The sequence below is a fragment of the Suncus etruscus genome, chromosome 9 (assembly GCF_024139225.1).
Source record: "Suncus etruscus isolate mSunEtr1 chromosome 9, mSunEtr1.pri.cur, whole genome shotgun sequence".
Lineage (NCBI taxonomy): Eukaryota > Metazoa > Chordata > Mammalia > Eulipotyphla > Soricidae > Suncus > Suncus etruscus.
The window spans coordinates 72,712,983-72,738,603 of record NC_064856.1 but is presented as its reverse complement, the minus strand read 5'-3'; the positions used below and the strand labels follow the sequence as shown (position 1 = coordinate 72,738,603).

Below are 25,621 nucleotides of genomic sequence, written 5' to 3'. Positions count from 1 at the left end.
TTCTGTTATCTTTTTTTTTTTTTTTTGGTTTTTGGGCCACACTCGGCAGCGCTCAGGGGTTACTCCTGGCTCTATGCCCAGAATTCGCCCCTAGCAAGCTCGGGGGACCATATGGGATGCCAGGATTCGAACCACTGTCCTTCTGTATGCAAGGCAAATGCCTTACCTTCATGCTATCTCTCTGGCCCAGGTTCTGTTATCTTATTCAAAGTTATATTATCTGTATCTAGTACCCTCCTGGTCTTCAAAAATACCACTATCTCAACATTTTTTACTATCATTACTAAATCATAAAAAAAGTTTAAGAACATTTGTTAAAACTTTTTTTTAAACTACCAGTAATATATCAACATATTCTGTTCATATTTGACTAGTTAATTGAGTGTATCTATATCTAAGTGTCAATATTGTAGAATTACAGGAGTAGCCTGGAAATATTTTTCTTTAGGAGACACACCTTGCAGTGTTCTGGGATTACTCCTGGCTCTGCACTCAAGGATTATTTCTGGCTTATTTTATGGAACTATCTGAAGTACTAAGCATTAAACTTGGGTTGTATGTCCTGGACAAGTGCTTTGCCCATTGTACTATATTTCCAGCCCTTGGGAATCAATGTAGAAAACTGTGCAAGAAATTGCCATGTTCTCTATACAATACTGTCATATAAACGGAAAGCTTTATTTGAATGCAAGCTTGTGAAAAGTATTGAAGAATGTGAAGTTTTTTCTTTTTTAATTTTTCAATACTAGGCCAAAGAAAAATCAGTATGCTCTTTTAAATTCTACAATCTATTCATCTTTTTTTATTTATTTATTTATTTATTTTGGTTTTTGGGCCACACCCAGTAATGCTCAGGGGTTACTCCTGGCTATGTGCTCAGAAGTTGCTCCTGGCTTGGGGGACCATATGGGACACCGGGGATCGAACCGCGGTCCATCCAAGGTTAGCGCAGGCAAGGCAGGCACCTTACCTTTAGCGCCACCGCCCGGCCCTATTCATCTTTTTTTAAACAAAATTTTCTTCACTACTTAGGCCTTTGCTACATCTAAAACAGGTTCGGTAATAAGCTCCTTTGATTTTAAAATAATTTAGAAACCAAGTTTTTATAAACATTTTAGTAAGGTACTAGTAATACACTGACAAATCTTCAAGATGAAGAAAAATTCTCTTTAGTTATTGCATTTCAGATATGAAACTTAGACCTATTTGTATATATCATTATGATTTATCTGAGTGTCTTCCAAATCATAGAGTGTAGTCACCACTGTACTCTGCTACTAAGTTAAGATAAAATCTTTAGTTATGCACATAGCCACTGACTGTAAATAGGTTTTTCTCTGACTGCAAGAAGCCAATATACTTTCACTTTGTCAGGGATTATGCATCTGAGAAGGGCAGATGATTTTAAACCTGGAGCATGACTGTCTATTTACTATTGAGTCACATTCCATAAAAAGAAATAAGAAGGTGTAGCCCGTGGCAACAATAAAATCATTGTCCTCCCTGGGTCATCCTCAAAGATAGCTCACAAATTTCAGTTAACTCCCCATTTAGTTTTATGAACATCCTTTAAGCCATTGTGTGATTTGTTAATTCATCATTGATGCTAACCTAGATCTAGAAAATGAGATTTAATGAAGGACAGATTCAGTTGAGAATAGGAGATTCTTGGGAGTGAATTTAAATTTTACTTGGAAAGAAGGGTCAAGTAAATTCTTTTGTGAAGCATAAAAATCACATTATACCCAAACATTTTTTTATATCTACAGGGAATATTAGAAATGTTAGTTCTGGTTTAATAGATTAAACAGATTTTCATTTGATTTGGGAAGCATAATAATCAAATTATTCTTATAATTTTCTAATATCTACAGGGAATATTAAAAATGTTATATATTGAGTCTAATAAAATGGATTTTTTTTATCCTTGCCCTTTAAAACATTTGTGATAATATGTAGTGCTGTTGTAGGTACATAGAACAAGCTCTAATAAAGAGCTGTTAGGGAAAACCATGAGGGCTAGGTCCCTCTTTGGAGATTGAGAAAAATACGTACTACTTAGATGGAAACCCCAAGACATACCCAGAGAAAGGTAGTTTCCTCAGAGATGCTTCAAGGTAATTTAGAGGCTATGGTAAGAATATAAAAAGTCATCAAGAATCCAAAACTTTCCCACCTGACAATATTCTAGCAACAGTCTCTACCCAAGGTGGGGAAATTTGGGTGAAGTTCTACAGTAAAATCAAGTTTGGAAAGGAATGAGAATGCATTCTTTACCCTTGCTATTCACTTGCATCTCAACATAAAATATTTATGGATCTAAATAAAAAAAAATATGTTCTCCCCTGATTACCCTCTCTCTCTCTTTTTGTTACTTTCTCTCATTTTTCTCCCATTCCTATACTCTTTAATTAGTATTTCTATAAGCATTTTATCTAAAACTATATTTCTAAGTATTATTTGCTTCCCCCTGAAATACTTTTCTGTAAGCAAAGATGATGACCCTATAAAATATGAACAGAAATTTGGCCTGACATTATTTTTCCTGCGAAAAGCAACTCCTTACCTTAACCTGATATTGGAGCAATAGAAAATATAAGATATATTGTCTTTTTTGTCCATAGTCATGAACTCTGTATATTGAGTAAGCAAATAATGGAGATATTGTTGAGAAAAATAAGGTGGACACATGCATCTTTATTCAAATCATGGTCAGTGGGCATTACAGGAATCTAACTTTCTCTTCTATACTCCCGAGTATCATTTCTGTTGGCTGATAAGGGAAGAAGAACACATTTGTTTCTCCTTCCCAGACCATATTATACCTAATTGCCTTGAGACACAGCTTTGGAAGACACCTGTCTGAATGGCAGTTTACACACAGCCTCATAAAAGCTATTTCTACTCTAATTTTCAGTTAATAACATCATAAAACCTCTTCTTTAATGTCCCCATTAACATATGAAGGATTATTTGCTTCACCTGTGGTGATCAAGGATTTTACCATCTACAATGCCAAGTAATAACTTCTCAATTTACAGACACTTATTTTAAAATTGTCCTTTCCTTTCTTTCTTCATTTCTTCAGTCCTTCCTTCCTTTCTTCGTCCTTTCTTTCTTTCCTTCCTTTCTTATTTTTCTTTTTCCTTCCTTCTTTCCTTCTTTCTTTTTCCTTCCTTCTTTCCTTCTTGTCTTTCTTTTTCTCCCTCCCTCCCTTCTTTTTCTTTCTTTCTTTCTTTCTTTCTTTCTTTCTTTCTTTCTTTCTTTCTTTCTTTCTTTCTTTCTTTCTTTCTTTCTTTCTTTCTTTCTTTCTTTCTTTCTTTCTTTCTTTCTTTCTTTCTTTCTCTTTCTTTCTTTCTTTCTTTCTTGCTATCTTCCTTCTTTCTTTCTTCTCTCCTCTTTTTTCTTTCTTTTCTTCTCTCTTTCTTTCTTTCTTTCTTCTCTCCTCTCTTTCTTTCTTTCTTTCTTTTCCTTTCTTTCTTTCTTTCTTTCTTTCTTCTCTCCTCTCTTTCTGTCTTTCTTTCCCTTTCTCTTTTTTTTCTCTCTTTCTCTTTCTTTCTTCTTTTCTCCTTCCTTCCTTCCTTCCTTCCTTCCTTCCTTCCTTCCTTCCTTCCTTCCTTACTTACTTCCTTCCTTCCTTCCTTCCTTCCTTCCTTCCTTTCTTTCTCTCTTTCTTTTTTCTTTTCTTGATATGGAACATTTCACAAATTTGTGTGTTATCCTTGCACAGGGCCATGCTAATCTTCACTGTTTTACTCCTATTTTAGTATATGTGCTGCGGAAGTAAGTTTTGAATTTTATATTCTAGTTAAAATTGAGATAGAAGGTAAAAGCATTTCAAGAGGGGTTAAAATGAAACAAAATTGCTTAACAGAATATGATTGAAGATAGGATAGCTTATTTTGTAAAAATAATAGATGGTAAAAATATTCTCAAAGATAACAATATTTGATCAAGACATTCAGGAGAAAGATATTTTTCCATGAAAATATTTGGGAAAGTGTATTTTAGGGGAAAAAAACAGTATAACTCCTTAAGAGGTAACCCTGCCTTCGAACATTTTGATTTAAAAATATATGGCATTATATCTAAATAAAGAGTATTTTAAGCACTTTAATTATATTTGTGGACTTCATATTAGTCATATGTGGAATAATAAACAAGGAGGTAATTGCAATATTCATATTTAACTTGAATATATGCCAGCATATATTAGTTAAAATTGGAGTTTTTTATGTTAATCTTCTTTTATATTCATTCTATAAAATAAATTGGTTTATGTTTATGGTTTATGTTGTCATTGCTAAAATACTACATATGTTAGTTTGTATTATCTTAGCTTCAAATTTATAAAGCCAAGCTCAAGTTTTCACAAAAATGCCAGCTATTAAATCTGAAGTGATAGCACCAATAGAGCGTTTGCTTTGCATGAGGCCAACCCAGAATAGAACCGTTCAATTCCCGGCATCACATCTGGTCCCCCTCGATTGCCAGGAGTTATTTCTAATTACAAAGCCAGGGGTAACCCCTGAGTGCCACCAGGTCTAGCCCCCAAACAAACAAAGCTAGTTATTACCTTAAAGAAATTAATGAATGTTTTAGCAAAATATCAGGAAAAGAAGAAATAGAGCTTAATTTGTTACTACAAAACACATTTTTCTCTTTTGCTCTTTTCTACCTAACTTTTGATTAATTCAAATTTTTCCCATGGTTAATGGGTGTTTTATGAATAGTAATCAATAGGGCCACCAACACCTACTGATTTTTTCTTCTTTTATTATTATTTTTGTTTTAAAACTATGATTATATCAACTACAGTTTTTTCTAAATCTCCCAAATCTCAGATACGAACTCTCATGGAATAAGTATGTATCCCAGTACTTCCCCAGAAACAAAAATTGAAATAAGTTGAGAAATACAGAAGCATGCTGGTTGTTCTGGTACACTTTAAGGAATATCAAACATAGAAAAAAGAACATGGATTTACTACAATGTGTAAATTGGGAGATGCTATGTAGATAAGACTTTTCATATTCCATATAAAATTATTTGTCAATATCCATTGGAAGTCAATATAATATACAAAAGTTGTTCTTAAAATGGCTATCTTTCAGATCATAAGAATAACAATAATTCGTATCAAAAGAACTAATAAAATCTCCTTAATATTCACCCTTGGGCCGGAGAGATAGCATGGAGGTAGTGCGTTTGCCTCAAAAGCAGAAGGTTGGTGGTTTGAATCCCATGTGGTCCTCTCAGCCTGCCAGGAACAATTTCTGAGCATAGAGCCAGGAGAAACCCCTGAGCACTGCTGTGTGTGACCCAAAAACAAACAAACCGAGAAAATTCACTCTTAATATCAAGATCTTATGCATTTAGAAATAAAGTTAAAAATGGATAAAGATTAAAAGTCTTATGCTAGTCCAAATGTTTCAAATTTAAAGGGTATTGAATCCAGGAAATCTTCTGCATTTAAAGAAAGCATGTGATCTTGAATGCACACCTGAATCGTTGAATTAGAATTAGCAATTGTCTTCTTATTGTCTGTGAGAAAGAAAACCCTTTGTATTAGTGTGAAAAATGTAGAACAAAAACCCTCCCATTATTTTATGTTGCTATATATGTGTGCATTTCTCTTCAAATGTTAGTTGTGCCTGCATAATATTTGAATTTAAATTCCATAGCAAATTTTATGTTCAATATAACCCCCAACTCATAACTTTGGAATTTTTTTTACTAAATATCTAAACATTGAAATATGTTTACTATTATTAGGATAATGTAGTATTAAAAACCTTTTGTTTATTTTTGGACTTGTTAGACCCTTTACAGATTATAATGAAGTGGAAATAATGAATAATAAGAAAATTATGCAGCAAACAATTTGCTACTAATTAATAATCACACACCAATTACCTTAAGGGAGCAATCTCATTTGATTCTTGTCTGCCCTTATTTCTTCTAATTATGTCATTTTGGAAGCAGATAAACACTACGAAGCTTAAAGGTGCTTTAAAAAAAACATTATTTTTATTTATTTTCTCATATAAACTCCCTAATTGAGCTTATGAATTTGGAGAAAAAAATAGATAATGTGTTATCCATAAAAACTTTTAACCAAAAATGTACTTCTCTAATATTATCTATTTAAATGATGTTTGGATTACTGGTGCTTATTTCAAGTGCAATGCTTGAAAGGATATGTCTTGTGTACTTTCTTTTTAATAGTACCAAACCTAGAATTTTTGACTGAAGTGTTTTTGCATGATAATTAAAATATAAGTAATTTATATTATGTTATATTTCAACTGTATCCCAGACTCTATTTAAGAATCATATGGTACTTTCTCAGGTTATTGTTCTTTGTTCTTTGTTGTTTTTTGTGGATTAAAAATGGTTTCTAAAACCATACAATATTTTGAGTGTGTTTGTGTGTGTGTGTGTGTGTGTGTGTGTGTGTGTGTATGTGTGTGTGGTTTGTTGTATGCCTCTAGTTGTGATTCAATGTAGAAATAAAGAAAATCTCTGGTGGAGGTCTGTGTAAACTGTTTTAAATCAATAAATAGTCTACAACAAAAACTCCTGAGTTTAGAGCCAGTAGGCATTATAGATTTCCATGCTAACAACCTCACAGTTAGTGTATGGTACAAGAATTTAAATTTTTAGGACTAGAGGAATAGGAGTAAAGTTTTGTGATTTTCATGTGACTACACTTGGTTCAAAAAAATTGGGGGGGGGGACTTTTGCCAGTCTGGTGACACTCAGGGTTTACTCCTGGCTATGAGCTCAGAAATTGCTCCTGATTTGGGGGACCAGATAGGATACCTGGGGATTGAACTGTGGTCAGTCCTATGTTAGAGCATCCAAGACAAATGCCCTACAGCTTGCACCACCACTCTGGCCCCTCTTGTTTTAATTTTTGGCATCACATAGAATCTCTTGAGCACTGGCAGGAGAGATCCCTGAATAGAGAGCCATGAGTTTGATATCAGATGAGAACCTCTCTCATTCCCAAATTTCTTATGCTCTCCTAGATTCTTATACCACTGGATATTTACTATGAACATGCTCAGAAAGTTTTATTTATTGTTTTAAAGTACAGTTTAAAAAAACCCATTACTTTTTATTTTTAACTTTGTGACCAAAGGTTCTTCATATGCACTATGATTTAATGCTTTTTATGACTCCTTTTTCAGATCAACTTTTTCAAATAAACTATCTTCTAGTATTCATTAGACTGGAGATAATAGGTCCTAATAAATTTTAGGCCTAACAAGATGTTTTGGAGGTATTTTGGAATTATTATTTTCATATAATTAATATTTAGTTTATTAAAAACATTGAAGCTGGGGCCGGGCGGTGGCGCTAAAAGGTAAGGTGCCTGCCTTGCCTGCGCTAGCCTTGGACGGACCGCGGTTCGATCCCCCGGTGCCCCATATGGTCCCCCAAGCCAGGAGCAACTTCTGAGCACATAGCCAGGAGTAACCCCTGAGAGTTACTGGGTGTGGCCCAAAAAACAAAAAAAAAAAACAAAAAACATTGAAGCTTTTTAAATATTTCTAGACATTTCTGAACTGCTATTTATTCATAACTAATGAAGTATTATTATAATTCCATTTGCAAATATTATGATATTCCATAAATACATGTCTTAAAGTATTAGAATATACTAAGTATAAAATTAGAAAATCTTGTTTTGTTTCAGGATATGAGTTTTGTTTTTATTTATTTATTTATTTATTTATTTATTTATTTATTGGTGCCATCTCTGGTGGTACTTTGGGCTTACTCCTGGCTCTCTTTTTGGGATTGTTCCTCACTGGGCTGAGGCACTATATGTGGTGAAGGAATTAAACTCAGATTGGCTATATGGAAGGCAATTACCCTACTATCACTCTGGGTCATGAACTGTGAATATTTTGTTTTCGTATCTTAAGAACTGAGTAGCTATATATTTAATAACTGATTAGTAAAATTTAAACTTATTATTTTTGTTTTTGGGCTACACCTGGTGAAACTCAGGGGTTACTCCTGGCTATGAGCTCAGAAATAGCCCCTAGCTTGGAGGATCATATGGGATGACTGGGGATCAAGCCATCTGTCCTAGTCTAGTGTGGGCAAGGCAGACTCCTTATCCCTGTGCCACTACTCTGGCCCCTACACTTAATTTTTATTCTTATAACTACATACAATGAATATATACAGCATACATTTTCATATGCAATACTATTAATTAAAGCATTGGTATATTTTCATATAATATTATTTAGTGTCTAATTTTAAATTAATCAATAAAAATATAAGGCATTAAAACATATATACTGTTTGAATAACCTACAATAAAATTATTACCTACACTTTCCTAAAGAACAAAATGTTTCTCCTCTATGTACCTATGATTCAGTGCATAAACCAGTGTTCTTGTATGTACTCTGCTTGTATTCTTTTCCAACACTGTTATTAGATGTTATTTGGTTAAATTGAAATTATTTTTAAAAGACAATTATGTGCCAGTGATTCTTTTTTTTAATTTTTATTTATTTATATTTTGACAGTGATTCTTACATTTTATACTTTGTTCTTCTATTCTTTTATTTTCTCTTAATTCCCCCAAGTAACAGGCATTCTTGAAATGAGTAGAAGACAATAACAGGAAATAGTAGAAGTAATCTGGTATTAGCCAGTATATTAAAAAAATGTATAGGCTCATAACTATATACCATTGTTGAAATAATTATCCCTATAAGATCATGCTATCAGGCATAAACATTAAATCTCTTCAATGTTTCTTACTGTTTATACATTTTCTCTAAAAATAAATACATTCAATGGTGAAGGATGATATGACTTACACTATAAAACTTAAAACCAAGAATGAATTAATTTTTAACTACAGCGCTAAAATAAAGCAATAAAATAAAATAAAATAAATTAAAATTAAATTAATTGAGGAGAAGGAAAGAAATTGAGTGGGGGAGGAAAAAGATACTTATAAAATGATGGAAGACAAAAGCTAAGGGGTCTCAGCTACATTGGTGAGATAAAAAAGGGATAGAACTAAATGTCCAAGCCAGAATAAAAATTACTGAAATAATGAGACCCAAACATTAACAACTGGATTGTTATGGTGGCATCTGGGGCAGGGGTGGCATCTGGGGCAGGGGTGGTTGGACTTTGGTAATATTGGTGGAGGGAGTTTGAAACTGGAACCAGTACTTAAACACTGTATGTCTAAAACCAATTATGAGCAACTTGTAAATCACAATGGCTTAAATAAGAAATTTAAAAAATAGTATGCTTTAAGCTTCTGTAATTGTTTAATATAGTACTCCTCCATGAAAATTGCAGGTGGCACATGTCCCTTCAGCTAATTGGCAAGAGTCCCTCTAACTTGATTCTTTGAGGACTCTGAAAATAGAATGCATTTTTGTTGCTGTTTTTGTTGTGGCACCACAGAAAGCAGTTACTCAAAAATATACCAAAGCCAGAATTATCCATGATGTGGAGAATGAGAATAAGTCAGAGTATAGCTTGTTGACAAAACATCTAAACTAAGGCAGAATGTGTCAGCATCATTGATCTAAAGGTAGAAATGTAGTTTCTGTACAATGTGTCTCTGAGCTTTTTAGCCAATTGTAGAGATTCAAACAGCACTGGAAAAGAGCTCTACTATGGCCAGAATATAAAGTACTGACTTATATTGATTTTTGGAAGAATGTGTCATAGTTCTGAACTTGTACAGAGAAACTTGTACACAAAGCCCCCAATATAAAACGTCTTTTTCTTTTATCACCAACATAGTCAACTAATCATCTACACCAGAAAAAAAAAACACAACAATTAAATAGAGTCTTGTTTTAGTTCCGCTAAAGCTATTTAACCCAGTCCAATAGAGAGGAAACTTGATATTGAATTACAAGTGTCAGCAGAAGAGGAAAAACAGTACAAAGGAACATTGGGTAATATGGCTACCTGGGTCCCAATGACCTGATACAGACTTCAGCTGCAAGCTTCTAAGTTATTAGTAAATATAGTGTCTGTATGCTAAGCACACAGATTTCCTAGACACCCAAATCATTTTTATATCTGCTGAACTGTGAGGAAATGATAAAAAAATATGAAAGCTTGGGTTGGAGCTAAGTCCTTGCATTGTCTCTTTTGCTACTTTGGTTCTGGATGAAGTCTGCAATTCCTGATGCAAACCCCACGTATCCCAGAACAACAGAAGAACAAACTGCAAGCTGAGCTAAACTTATGACCTACCCCCCAATTTATGCTCAGCTAACAAGCATCCTTTACCTTCTTAAGCATTTAGAGCAACCAAGGTGCCCAAAGCTCCATGTATGGCCATTCCATTGCAAATGGCAATAGACCATTGCAAATGGTCCAGACTCTAGATGTCAATTAAATCCAGGCCACTGTGTTATTTCTTTTTCAGAGACAGATGTGCAAACACAGTGCAAATGGGATCTGCCAGTCTCAAAGTATTATGTCTCCAATTACCACTCAGACTTTAGTAATATACATGTGTAGGCATGATGGAACATTAATGAGCTAAAACTGAATACCCTTAGTTTGAACAAATCTGGCTTACACATATCCTTGGATGTGGGAAGCCTCATTTTCTTGGTTTCCATTTTCAGTGCTTTGAAATTAGTGAAAAAAATCCATAACTATCAGATATCTAGTATATCAGGAAATTCAGCAGACCCATATATATGTGACATTGTACCTTTGGTCAGCTTTCATATAACAGGCACTACACAATTGGACTTCTTTCAGGCATGATTAAATATACCATTTTAATATATTAGGACATACTTGAATTAGTACACATGGCAGCAGTAAGACCCACTGAAACTTGGTGCCATAAGCCTATCCAAATAATCACAATGTTACACCACAGACTGCTACCCAGGTCTGCTTAATTTTGGCTCTACAAACTTTATAGCCGGCTGTTGGCAAATTCAAAGTCCCCAGAAGCTATAAATATCAGTTCATTGAACAGCTGTTTGGAAGCATACATGATAATACTGCCCAGTTGCTTTTCAGGTCTGCTGTTTTATATTAGCAATTCTAAATTCTGTTCCAGAGTCCAGGGCTCTTAGACCTGGACATAGTGGTCACTATAGGGTACTTGTGACAATGAATTTTCCAATGAGTATCCAGGCCCAAACAAACTTAAACAGTGCAAAAAATATAAATTTAGAAGTCATTAATATATAGGCATTAAGCTGGAATTGGTATCAAAATATTAACTTTTGCAAATGTTGGTGTTTGAGCCAGAACTGGCAGTGCTGAGTGCTTGATCCTGATTATATACTCAGTGGTCATTCTTAGAATGGCATAGGGGACCATTTGGGTGCTAAAGATTAAACCCCAGGTGGCCATACAAGTCAAACCCTACCTTCTGTATTTTCTGTAGCCTTCAATTTTTTCCTTTTATATATAGAGTTACTGTAGAGAGTTTTTTATTTTATTTTATTTTATTTTTTGGTTTTTGGGCCACACTCGGCGATGCTCAGGGGTTACTCCTGGCTGTCTGATCAGAAATAGCTCCTGGCAGGCACGGGGGACCATATGGGACACCGGGATTTGAACCAACCACCTCTGATCCTTGGATCAGCTGCTTGCAAGGCAAACACTGCTGTGCTATCTCTCCAGGCCCTGTAGAGGGTTTTATACTGAAAAATGACACAGTTAGATTTGCTGTTTGTAGACAACTCTCTTGTTCTTGAGAATGATGTTTTTGTGAAAAAAGCAAAATATTCCATTCCCATTTTTGAAGCTTTCTAAAAAAAAGCTTTTGTAAGTTGATTAAACCTAAATAGCTTTAAAAAATGACTTCTGCCAGAAGGAATGGAAGATTCATGAAAAAAACGTGGTGAATTGGTTGGGAAGGATATACCTTTGAGATACAAATAGAAAGTCAAATTAGTCAGCTAAGTGACATATTAGAGTTGATATGTGGGAAAGAGGAAAGTCTTGATATTGTTTCTTACTGGATGGCTAATTTACTGAGATGGAAGATAAAGTGAGCTACCATATAAAGAGTTACCAAATTGGAAAAAAAAATTAAAGGATGGGGGAAGCTGAGTACAGTAAACAAAGGTCATAGGAATTAGAACAATTTCAGATTTGAAGATGTATATACTTAGAAGTAGACATGAAAACTTCAGTCAAAAATACAGTGTTTGAGGATTAGATAAAATGGATTTAAGAACTAGTAAAATAAGATAGCTAATATGCTAATAAAAATGAGAACAGATTCTGAAAAATCATTTAGACTTAAAAAGTTGATCTACTGAAGCCATTGAAGGGATTCCTTGAAACTTTCAAACAATGAAATAAGTAATGAAGTAAAGACTTATTCTTTAACCATTTTAATTTTGTCTTGATTTTATGGAAGTGGGAATATCTGACTTTTGCTATATAGTGACAGTCACTACCAGATATAGCTGTACCACCAGGAATATTAAGTACAAAATCTTTAAAAAAAAAGTTGGTAGGGGGTGGTATTGGAGTATATAATTAAAGCAGCTTGTCACCAGGGTTATACTGAATGGTGCTGGAGGTGGGTTCAGGGAAAGGTCTGCTGAAGGCTAAGTCTAGGACCTTGCACCGGCAAAGCATATGCTATCCATAAATCACATGCATGATCCAAAAAATACAAACACCTACATATAAAATGAAGTTCAACACTATTCACCTTATTCTTGCCTGAGAGTGATAATGAGAGCTAATACTTATGTTCTACTAATGCCATGATAGACACTATTCTATGTACATTGATTTATTCAATATCCACAGCTATCCTATATGATAGTGTACTGTTATTCACATAATCTGGATAAAGAAAAATATCTCAGAGATGTTAGTAACTAAGTGAAAAACTACAAGAGTTTTGGTATTGGGTCTACATGACTCGACTTCTGAGTTCAAACCATGATCTATTGCAGTCATCATATAGCTTCTTTAATGTATTGGGGTATAGTTTCCTCTAATTTGTTTTTCTGTCTTTTATAAACTTGGCTCAGTCCAGTCCAATCTGTCTTGCCATTATAGGGAGATTTATCTTGGCTATTTTGAAGATCACATGTTTTTCTGTTTACTCAGAGAGAAAGCAGGGGAGAAGAACACAGACATAAATTAATCTGTCTTTATTCCTTACCTTTCAGCTCCTACAATCAGACTGCATTTGCCAACTTAGCTCCAGCAAAGGTAATTCTCTTCCTCAGTGAGGATTTTGTTACTGACTCTATGGATTTCCAAGACCTAGCTGGCTTCCTACCGCATGACACATATCCAATTCAGTCACAGATTCTTATAATGGCAGTGCTCCTGACTCAAGTTATAATCAGAAAAAACTTTGCAACTAAAGTTGAGGTTTCTAAGCAACAAATATACTGGTGAATGTTTTTGGCTGCATGTCTTGTCCTGATTCCACATACACAATGCTTGTTAAAGAGTCTCTGGCTACTTCTCCACATGTCCATCTGTTAAAATGGCAACATGCCCTTTGTTCTGTATTTGGATTATTGCCCTTGGCCATGGATTTCAGGCAATGACAGCTGAAGATCAACCCAAGTTTTAGGTCTTTCTAGCTGTTTTCTCTGGCAAAGATCTTGTAAGATATGATGCATACTGTTGAATGTCATGTGCTAAACACTATGACTATTTGGACAAGGTATAAAGGAAGAGCATCTGCCATGAAGACAGGCTTTGCTATATCTGAAGTTTGGAGTGGTCAGGATTTATGGTGTTTTGATGATAGGACATGCCTGTGCTGTTAGGCATGAGGAAACTTAAGGAATTCTAAGTGATTTTTGAAAATTCAGATAAATATATACTAAGGAGTAACTGGTATCACTGTCATCCTTTTATAAGCTGAGTAACTTTTCAAAGCAGAACATGGCATAGCAGACAGAAGTCATTGTAATGTACTGACTGGCTTTTGTAATATAAACTGATAATAACAAATTTACCTACTAAAATATCAATTAGAAATATTTTCAGTAGCATTAGTAACTGACTCATAAAACTCAGCCAAATATATTTATGTAGATTGCTTGTAAATTTACTAAGTTATTATATATCATAAATGTAATCAGAATGGAGTATACAGAGAAAATTACATCTTCAAATTATTCTTTTATATTAGGAACAAAGTAAGAAGAAAAATAATTGTTTCAATTCTATAACTTAGTGGTATTGGAATATTGGAATATACCAATATGCTATAGGTATACACATTTAAATAATATAATTTGATGAAACACTGGAATTGAATTAATATAAACAAATTTAGTGACCCATAAAAAATGTTTTAACATTTTATATCAACATATTTGCTTGATGTTTTTCTTTTAGTTTTTTGGTCACATCCAGTGGTGCTCAGGGGTTACTACTGGCTCTACACTCAGAAATCGCCCCTGGCAGGCTCCGGGAATCATATGAAATGTTGAGAATTGAACTGAGAATTGAATCAGGTTCATCCCTGATCAGCTGCATGCATGGCAAACACCTTACGGCTGTGCTATTGCTGGAGCCCCCTATATCAATACATTTAAGCATATATCATAAACTGTTTATTTTATATTCAGGTATAATTTCATTTTTACATGAAAAATTCTGAGAATGAATTTGATATTAATAAATAAAATAAATATTACTAAAATTAACATAATAAACTAAATTGACTGATATATTGTTTGTTTCTAGATAAGGCCTCCCTTTGGTATTGAGGGGAGCATCAAAGATAAAAGACTAAGTCCCATGTAACATTATTATTTTCATTATTGCCATTTTTATAGGCCCTTCAGAGGTCAGAAAAGCCCAGACCATAGAAAGTACTCATTGCATGACTAAAGAAGAGAATGTGCTACAGAATTTCTATGAAGTCAATCTATAGATTCACATAATCACTAACAGCAGTTGTTGTATAATAGGAAATTATCAAAGATAGTAACTTACTAAATTGACTTGGAGACCTTTTATTTTTAAAGGCTAAGATCGAAGCAAAACCAAATTAAATGATAGATGTTTGAAGTGACCTCATTTTCTGCAGATGAGTGACATTTATTTCCCTGAATTTGCGCCATTGCATTTAAGTTCCTATTAAATTTTTGTTTTCATTACTGAATTTAAATGATAACATTCCAGATGACATTTTCCTGTGAGATAGCTCCATGCACTGGAGTGTATAGCTATCATTCAGTATCTCCCCAGTTATTCAAATAGTTTTCTCACGTCATTCACATTTCTTCAATAAATAATAGGGGTATTTCTGAATAAATAATACTTTTTAACTTTAATTTTTATCAAGGCACCATGATTTACAGTTTCTCATAGTTATGCCCCTGGGCCCGCCACCAATGTTCTCAGATCCCTCCTAACCCATCCTCTAAGATGGTGTCTTTTTGACACACACATTTTTTAAGTTTGGTTGTTGTGGTTCAGATATCCTGCTGTTAGTGTTGTTGATCTGGTGGTTTTGAATATATAACTATACCACAATTCTACCCTGCCAATGTACCTAAAGACCTGCATTCCTACCTCCATTGCTTCCTTTTTCTTATTTTTTAAATAATAACTTTATTAATAAATTTTAATTTATTAAATTAAATGATTTATTGTTAGTTATTTAAATTTATTAAAATTTAATAAATTAAATTTTTATGCTGCAGGCAGTTTTTTAATTTTTATTGTGACCAATGTGAATTACAAGTCTTTCACAGTTATATTTAAGGTATATAGTAACAGTGAATTAGGGGCTTTTCCACCACCAGTGTTGTCCCCTTTCCTCCTCTGTTCCTGGTCTGCTAGTGTAACAGGTTCCTTTTGTATATAACTTGTTGTAGATTGAGATCTTGATTCTATTGTCATTGACTTTGCATTTGGTATTTAAGTCTGATCATTTTTTATTCTCACTCAATGTTCATTCAACTATTTGCTCCTGATACTATCCATTTTCTACCCAATTTATGAGGCAGAGCAAGATGATTCAAGTTCTGTGGTTCTGTTAAAAAAAAAAAGAAAAAAAGGACAAAAACGAAACAAAACAAACAAACAAACAAAAAAACCGCTGGAAGGAGTCCATCTAGAAACTATCAATATGAATTTAAAAGAAGAAAGGGAATAGAGAAAACAAAAAAAAGCAGCTACAAAACACAACAGCAACAATAAGCAACAACTAAACAACAATAAAGAAAAAAAGAAAGGAAGACTGGTGTGGCAAGGTTTTGTGTATTTTTTTTCTCTTTCTTTTTGCATAGGCACAATAAGTATTGGGAAAATTAGAAAGGGAAATTCTTTGGCCTAAGAGCTTCAGGGTTTCTGCACCCTTGAAGCATAATATCATGGGAACAATTACAGGCCCGCGTATGCTCATTATTAAACCCCCAGGTCTTTTTATGGTGCCAAGAAACGTTCCGCTCAGTGGGGTTGCCAAATTCAGTCCTCTATCATTAGAGATATTGGTATTTGCACAGATCCTAGGACGAAGTTTAGGATAGACTCTTTCTCTATGGTTCCAGAAGTTCTGCTCCATCATGGTTGTTTGTGGTCGGTCTTCTGTAATTAGTGATCTTGGTTTTGCACAGATCCTAGGACAAAGCCTAGGATAGAGTCTTTCCTTCTGGTTCCCAAATTCTGCTCAATAGCGTTGTCAAAATCAGACCTCTGGAATTAGAGATCTTGGTTTTTGCACAGATCCTAGGTCGAATCCTAGGCTAGGGTCTTTCTTATTGGTCCCAGAAAAAGTTCTGCTCCGTTGCGATGTCAAAGTTTTCTGTAATTAGTGATTTTGGTTTTTGCACAGATCAAAGGATGGGGTATCTTCTGATTTCATCTTACCATTAGGTGGTGAGGTAGGGCAACCTACTCTTAAATCAAGTTGCTGTTGTTTCCTCCCCGATGAGGGTAGGAGGCGTATGTATGGTTCCTGGTGTTGTTGCAAGGAACAGTGTCTGTTCTACAGTTGGGATCTGGGGTTCGGGTTTGGACAGTCGTTGTCCAAACATGGAATCTAAGTTGACTCCCTATGACAAATGTTCAGAGTGGAAGGTGCCCCTGTATTATAAAATTTATGGGTTCCTATTCCTAATGGATAAGAGCTTTTTCAATACATAAAATTTCTCCATTTTAATGTACCTATGCAAAAGGGCATGGTGCCATATTATATTACTGGTGCATTTGGGGGTAAGGATGACAGATTATACAATTTCTGTGCCCTGATTTTTATCTGAGCTTTTATCTTAAGCAAAACTTTTTCTTCTAGAATTTCATAATAAGCAGAGCCAAAAGAAGCAAACTTGAAAAGAAAATATATATTTATGTTTATACATATGAATAAAATTTAAAAATTAGAAAAGAAAAAATAATAAAAATAGGATGGAGGAGGCTACCTTTACTTTGGATATAAATTCAATACTAAGAGGTATAACTATTGAGGTATTAAACATACAAGGAAACAATAGATATCCCCATTAAGCCTTTTGATATATTCTTTATAATAATAAATTTGTTAATAAAATTTAATTTATTAAGGTACAGTATTTATTAAGTTAATTAAATTAATGGATTAAAGTTTAATAAGTTAAAATTTTATTTAAACTCTCTAATGTACAATAATACTATTGCGCATTATTCCAATAAGATGTGCAGCACAAGTGTATACCCTCTATTACCCTCAAGAACCCCAGTGCTCCTTCATTTTACTTCCCACCCACCAATTCAATTGTGTGAATTAGTTCTACTGTGCTTCCTTTGGTCTTTTGTTGCTACCTTGCTGTAACTTCAGGTTATACATTTCAGTGAGATATTCTATATGTATCTTATTGTTTCTGACTGACTTATTAATATGATATTATCTAGTTCTATCCATGTTGCTACAAATTGCAAGATTTTGTTTTTTCTAAGAGCTGTATTGCATTATATATTGCAGCATTTATTGGGAGAAGTCACATTCAGTGATGCTTAGGATTTATTCTGGCTTTGCACTTAAGATTCACTCCTGGGTGGCTCAGGGGACCACATGGGTTAGTTATGACCATAGTTATAGAGATGATCATAGAGATCAAACCCCAGTCAGCTATGTGCAAAACAAACATCCTAGCTGCTAAACTATAGCTTCAGTCCCATTATTCCACAACTTCTTAATTCCTTCATTGTTAGTTGGATGTTTGCATTCTTTCCATATATTAGCAATTGTTCTAAGTGTGGCCATGAAATGTGGCTGTGTATATATTCTTTCAAATTAATATATTTGTGCTATGGGGGTAGATGCCAGCAAGTGGTCCTTCTGCTCTACTGTATCTCTCTCTCTTTTTTTTTTTTTGGTTTTTCAGGCCACACCCATTTGATGCTCAGGGGTTACTCCTGGCTAAGCTCTCAGAAATTGCCCCTGGCTTGGGGGGACCATATGAGATGCCGGGGGATCAAACCTCGGTCCTTTCTTGGCTAGTGCTTGCAAGGCAGACACCTTACCTCTAGAGCCACCTCGCTGGCCCCTCTACTGTATCTCTTAATTTATGTCCCATTCTGTACTTCTTCCTATATTATGAGAAAACAAAAACATTCATCCAAAAGAATGTTTGTACATCATTATTTACTGCAGCACTGAATACAAGAGCTAAGATACAGAAGTGATGAAGTGTCCAGGAAGATTAAGGGTTTTAAAATTGTAGTTTAAATGTACAATACAATCATTCAAGAAAAGGTAATATCATAAATAATGCTTTTAATTGAGCTGTAATAACTAATAACTATCAATTGCTTAAAGCACATTAATCATTCTCCATAATTATTGATTTGGAAGATGATACTATTTTTTTCTTACTAATAAAATATTTATCATAGATATAATAGCAGAATAAGGATTCTAAGATTCCTTTCTCTGTACTGGACTAGTAACTGTTCACTAATAAGTCTAAGTCATTCCTTCTTTAATATACTTATTCCTGCCATTTTACCTTCTTTAAATATTAGTTTTCTTTTGAGATATCATTGTTCTCAATAATGTGGTCCTGTCCTTAAGTCCTTTATTCAGTTCTTAATAATCAAACCTTTAGCACCATTTTCAGCCCCTTATATCATTATGAGATTTCCCATGCAGAAAAAAATCCATAATAGATTATTTGTTCTTATCACTCATCACTGAGTGATTTATAAATGATTACATCATATAATTATTTAATATATTATCAGAATAGAGTAGAAAAAGGGCTATGGAAATTTAACAGATTCATATTTTCTTATATTTATCATTTAGTCACATATATCTTGCATGCCAGATCTCTGATTAAATTTAATCCTTGTAAAGTATTTGTTGATGACAGAAAAAATGTAGCTATGATTTGGATAGAAGTATAAATACAGTTTTAATTTTTGTTTCAGAAATTCAGTGAATTAACTATCTGAGGCTTAGGGACTCACATACTACATTGTTCTATGGATTTTCTTTTTCTAAAAAATATAACAATCTTGTTCAAAACAACTCAATGCTGAGCACAGTGTTATGTGTGCCCACTATATCCCCTATGACTACTCTGCATACCTTTCACATATATATTGAGTGAAATGGAATTACTTTTTGAGTGTGGGCTACACAAAATAAAAAGAAATACATTTTGTATGGAGTCTCAGGCATCTCTTTATAATTTAATATATTAGCTGAAACTTGATATTTTACTATTTCATTTCTCCTAAAGAAAAAGTCAGAATGACTTCTATGTCATACAAAAAGAAACAGAGAGGAATAAAACAAAGAACTTTGATATTTTCAGACAGGTATTAGGTTTATATGATAACTTATTTCAATATAAAGCCACATTTACTAACATATAAAACAACGTAAGTAAAAATAATAACTTTTTGTCACATGGCTGGTATGGAAGAGTTTGCTGACAATAAAATATTTCCTTTTCTGAGATCATTTATAAGTATCCTGTTAAAACTTTCATTTATGGAGTTTGAGCTGTAGGTAGAGCATTTTCCTTGAGAATAACCAGTGTTCTTTTATATGGTCCTCCAAGCCTACCAGGAGCTGTTTCTAAGTGCAAAGTCAGGAATATCCCCTGAGTGCCTCTGGGTATCACCCCAAAATCAAAATTCAACCAGCAAACAAAATAAATTTTGTTCATCAGGAGTGATTGCCTGTGTTTACAAGGAACATAGAGAAATTGTTTTGATTGATGGTTAGATATATGCAGGTGGAAAAGTTCTCTTGGAAAATAAGTTAAACAGATAAGCTATGGTACATAGAAGTCAAACAACCACCTCCTCAGAATCTGACCAGGCTTAACATTTTAAATGACAGGTAGTTTTCCGTAGAGGCAACTGAGGATACATTTTATTATTTTGACATAAAGCAGATAGATTGCAGAGTTGAAAACTTTGTGCAAGATTTTATATAATTTAATTCTTTTTTGTGTGTAAAGCAAAAATGGTAGCATAACATAGAAATAACCATTAACAAGAATAGAGTCTGAGTCAAGTGAAAACTGAGTAGTTATTTTTCTATAATGATAGCTGAAAAGATCTAAGGGAATAATAGAATGTCAATGAATAAAGTATAATGTTTAAGCAAGAATATGAATTCTAGAGTTTAAAATATACATAGTCATACTAAATATTGAGAATCACTATCTTTGCGTTTACAGAGAACACAGATATTTTATGGAGTGAAGGATTGAGCTTTGGGAAGGAAAAGGAATGTAGGCATTTAAGATCGAGGTTATTGGCTGTTCCCCTCCCCCCCATTTTTGGACTTCTCTAATAGTGTTCAGAGGGGCTGGAAACTACTTCCAACTATACTGAGCCAACAAGGTTGGGTAGATCAATGCCGATACATATGATTCACTCTATTTTATGTGTTAGAGTCTTCAGAGTTACACCCAGTGGTGGTAGGGGAATATGCTGAAGATTAAAATTGGGTCTTTGCATTTGCACACTTGACCATTGAGATATTTCCTGATCCCTCTTGAGGCTTCATAAAGTTGCTTCATTTTATATTTATCAGACTGTTGGAAATAAGAAAGTCACTCTGAGCAGTATAGCTTGATGCAGATACATAATACTTATTAATGTATTCATTCAAGTATCATTGAAAACTTCAATACATGGGCATAGTATGACTTCAAGTATTTAAATATTCTCTCTGATAATGTAGATAAATAAATAGATGCTTTCTTTCAATACTGCAGTAGTGTGTCCAGGACTCAGGGATTGCCAGAAAAATGTATAATTATACTAAAGATAAAGTAGGCATCAGAGATAGCATCTCAAAAGTTAAAAAAAAACAGTTAAATTAACACAGAATATTAAAAGATTAGGAAAGATGTAGAAAAATACTCCGTAAATTAATAGAATACTTCAGGAAGAGAAAAACTAAAATGTTTACTCTGTTAATTGGCATTTTACTCTCCTTTCCCAGGAACATTTGTGATAAAAAAAAAGTACAGATTAATTAGATACATATTTTGGCTTATTCTATTTATATGTAGTTTAAGTTTTTACTTTTTTCTGACAATAAAAATGCTATTATTCTAATTACTCTAATATTTATTTTCTTTAAAGTCTGACAGTACAAGCAAAATGATGTGAGTTGATAGATTATGGATGATTACATAATAAAATTATCTACTAATAAAAATAAGCATTTAATCAATGACACAAAACCTCAAATTATTCAGCATGTTTGAATTTGTGTGATGGTATAAAAATGAAATATAAGTGAAGAAATGATTAAATCTGTATTTAAAGTCATGTTCTTGTGACTTTGAAAACAATCTATGATTATTTTGTCTTGCTAAAATAAAGGGTATTGCATTATTTAATGTATATTTTTCAATTTTTTATGAAATATGTCATCTATCACTTCTCAGCCTTTTGGCTAAGATTAAGTGTACTAAATATGTCATCTAACAACATTAAAATTGTTCAATTTTCTTTTAATTTCGAAGTGTGGGCTAAATATATGGTTATCTATAGTATAGTGATTAATTGTCTAGATTCTGAAAATGTAGTATTTGAGTTTGCTATTTAATGCTTTGAAAATGTATTTAGTAACCTTATCTGAAAAGTGATAACAATGGTAGTAACTTTCATATTTGTATTGTTGAAAAGGAAAAATGTATTAATACATATAATATTTTCAAAAATTATAGATTTGTTTTATTTGTAAAAATGCCTCATAAACATTTTATTTTATGAGATGTTTACCAAATATTTAATATTGAGATTAAAATATTGTTCTTTACAAAGTAGTAAAAATATTTTAAATAGGTACTTTGTGAATTGTATATATTTTCTAGCCTTTTTGTAAGCTACAAAACATTTAGTAAAAGAAAGATAATAAAATAAATGTTTAGTTAATAAAATAAATCAAGTTAATAAAAAAAGTAGCATCCCTTAGTTCCAATATGGGAAAATAAGTATGACACAAAATCAAAATGAATGAGAAAATAAGTCTGGATGCATAGTTTTGTACTATTTTCCTACAGCACCCCCATTCTAATGATTGGAATATTCTAAAAGTAGCAGAAAGATAATTCTGTAGCATAGAAAGTCAGACTCTTGTTTCTCTTTTTTTTATTTAATATTATTTTATTTTACATCACTGAAATTTCCATAAACATTGTTTAGTTTTCTAACAAAGTCTAAAGGAATTTAGAGTATTGTGTTATAGAAAATGATTATATATATAGGAGAGAAAATGTTTTGTTTTATTTTTGTTGTTGTTGTTTTTTGTTCTGGGGCCACACCCAGCAGTTACTCTTGACTGATTTCTTCTGTACTCAGAAATCACTCTCGTGGTCCATCCTAGGCCAGCCGTGTGCAATTCAAACTGTCAGAGATAAATTGTGTATGAGGCATCTATTTAGAATTATTATAGTTCTCTGTAAGTTGTACCCCCTTTTTTATTTGGTCACAAGTGGTGATACTCAGGGGCTCCATATAAGATACTGGGATCGAACCCGAGCCAGACGCATGCAAAGCAAATGCCCTACCCACTGTGCTATCACTCATGCGCCAAATTTGTAACTTTTTGATATAGGTAAGTAGGTGTAGTAGAATGATGGTAAAGCAAATTGAAAAATGAAGAAGAAAAAATAGTGATAGGAAGAATGGGAGAATATATTGTGCATATGATTTTATCCAATTTAGTCCTTTACAGATTTATTTGATTGTTTCAGAAATTCAAATAGTTTATTTCTTTTAACCTAAGGTCTCTTTCCGATCACTCCATTTCTCCATTTTATTTTATTTTATTTTATTTTATTTCAAAAAGCACTTCAACTATATTTTATTTAGGTTTCTAACATTTCCCCCCAACTTTTATTTTAAAATGGTCTCTGTGAGGAATAGCTAATAAATCAAGTAAGTAAAGGATTGAGGAGACATACTTACTTATAAAATAATATTTTCTGTCGAGTTCATAGTACAATGTATGGTCCAATGTATCCTCCCACATGTTTAGACATTACTACTATTAATAGTAATGACAATAATAATAAAAATCATAGTATATTAATTATTACTATATCTGTGAGAAAGACAGCAGAAAGAGTATCATAGGAAACATTATTCTGAGGCTGTAGGAAACAACTAATTAATTAATGGTACATGTAGTTTTTATGTTTTCAAAACATATTTTAAAAGGACATAATAGAATAAAGTAAGTATTTTATACATTATACAAATCTAAAAGCCAAGTTTTAAAAAGTTATGCAGCATTACTATATAATCGATTCTTACATTAGATATATATGATGATAGTAGTTGTTTTTTCAATTTTTGTTTCTGTTTTTATCTTGGCTCTTAAAATACACTTAGAGGTGCTTACTCTTTACACAGAGACAACTCCTGTCAGGGCTTGTTTTTTTTTTCCCTTTTTTTAAATATAATTTTTATTTTGATCATAGTGGCTTACATATTGTTGACAATAATATTTTAGGTACATATTTACATAAAATCAGGAGGGATTCCCATCACCAATTTGTCCTCCCTACATCTCCATTTTTGTCCTACCTCCCATATCCTCTACCCTCACCCCCAGGGCTGCTAGAATCTGTGGTCCCCTCTATACCTAGCCTACTACTTAGTAGTCTTGCACTACAGAGACAACTCCTGTCAGGGCTTGTTTTTCTTTCCCTTTTAATGTCTAAATTTTTCTGAGATTTTTTGATTATTGTATTGTAATTATAATTCTTCCACTTAGTAATTAATTTTGATACATTTAGTAAATTATTTATACTTCCTAAACCTATATTAATTTTCTTTTTTTTTTTGGTTTTTTTTTGGGGGTCACACCCGGTGATGCTCAGGGGTTACTCCTGGCTATGTGCTCAGAAGTCGCTCCTGGCTCGGGGGACCATATGGGACACCGGGGGATCGAACCTCGGTCCATCCAAGGTTAGCACAGGCAAGGCAGGCACCTTACCTCTAGCGCCACCGCCCGGCCCTATATTAATTTTCTAAAAGTGAAACTAACATTAATTCCTTCACAAAATTGTTTGGAACAGTGCCTATTTAAACTTTGTGCAAAACAATACACCTAAAATAGTTATAATAAGTCCTTTTTTTTTTTTTTTTTTTTTTTTCTTCTTCTTTGGGCCACACCCAGTAACGCTCAGGGGTTACTCCTGGCTATGTGCTCAGAAGTTGCTCCTGGCTTGGGGGACCATATGGGACACCGGGGGATCGAACCGCGGTCCGTCCAAGGTTAGCGCAGGCAAGGCAGGCACCTTACCTTTAGCGCCACCGCCCGGCCCCTAATAAGTCCTTAATAATGCAGAACAATTGTACTAATGTAAATGAAAGTCACAATTATATTTAATTATTTTGTTCATTAGTCAAAACTGTTTTAAATAAATTCAGTGAATATAAGAAATGTATTATTTCTAGAGACCTTTTAGAATCTAAGATTATGAAAATTAAAAATGAGACAAAAATCTTTGTAGCTTTATAAAATATACATTTCTAATAGAATATTTTGACATATGATCAGATGATTATATATAAACAAAAATTATAAACCACTAATTAATACAAAAGCACAGCTACAGAATTATGTTTGTGTGTGAGAATGTTCCTTGGAGGTCCTCCTTCAAAAAATAATAATGTGGGTAGGATTCAGCTTCCCTAGATAGAGAGGTTCTATATGATATTCTGTCTGGGAAGTATATGAAACGTGTCTGAGATAAGGATATCTCTAAACAATTCTGAAAATACTTTAATGCTGCAAAATTCTGCCATAAATTAAATATATTCTATGTAATTTAAAGTCTTTGTGGTTCTTCTAAAATTAAATATCTTCTACGTAATTTATTTATTTATATAATTTTTTTCTACACCATGCGGTGCTCTGGGGTTTCTCCTTGGCTCTGAGGACCATATGGGATACCGCTTAACAAACCTGTACCATTTTGGTTCAGTCATGTGCTAGGCAAATGCCCTATCACTGTGCTACCACCCTTCTATGTAATTTAAAGACCTTCTGGTTCTCCTTCTAAAATACTGTTTAAGTACTGTACTAACATTATAAGGTGAAAGAAGAAAAGACAATCAATATATAAGAACAAAAACTATTGAATCAAAAGTGGCATAAAAGAATAAGAGG

General features: G+C 33.3%; 1 non-coding gene across 1 annotated transcript; it reads right to left on the bottom strand.

Annotated features, from left to right (window-relative positions):
- Nucleotides 1-3,685: 3,685 nt before the first annotated feature.
- Nucleotides 3,686-3,787, bottom strand: LOC126019985 (U6 spliceosomal RNA). The gene has a single exon (XR_007499578.1). It is a non-coding gene; the product is annotated as a U6 spliceosomal RNA (small nuclear RNA).
- Between the last annotated feature and the right edge of the window lie 21,834 nt (nt 3,788-25,621).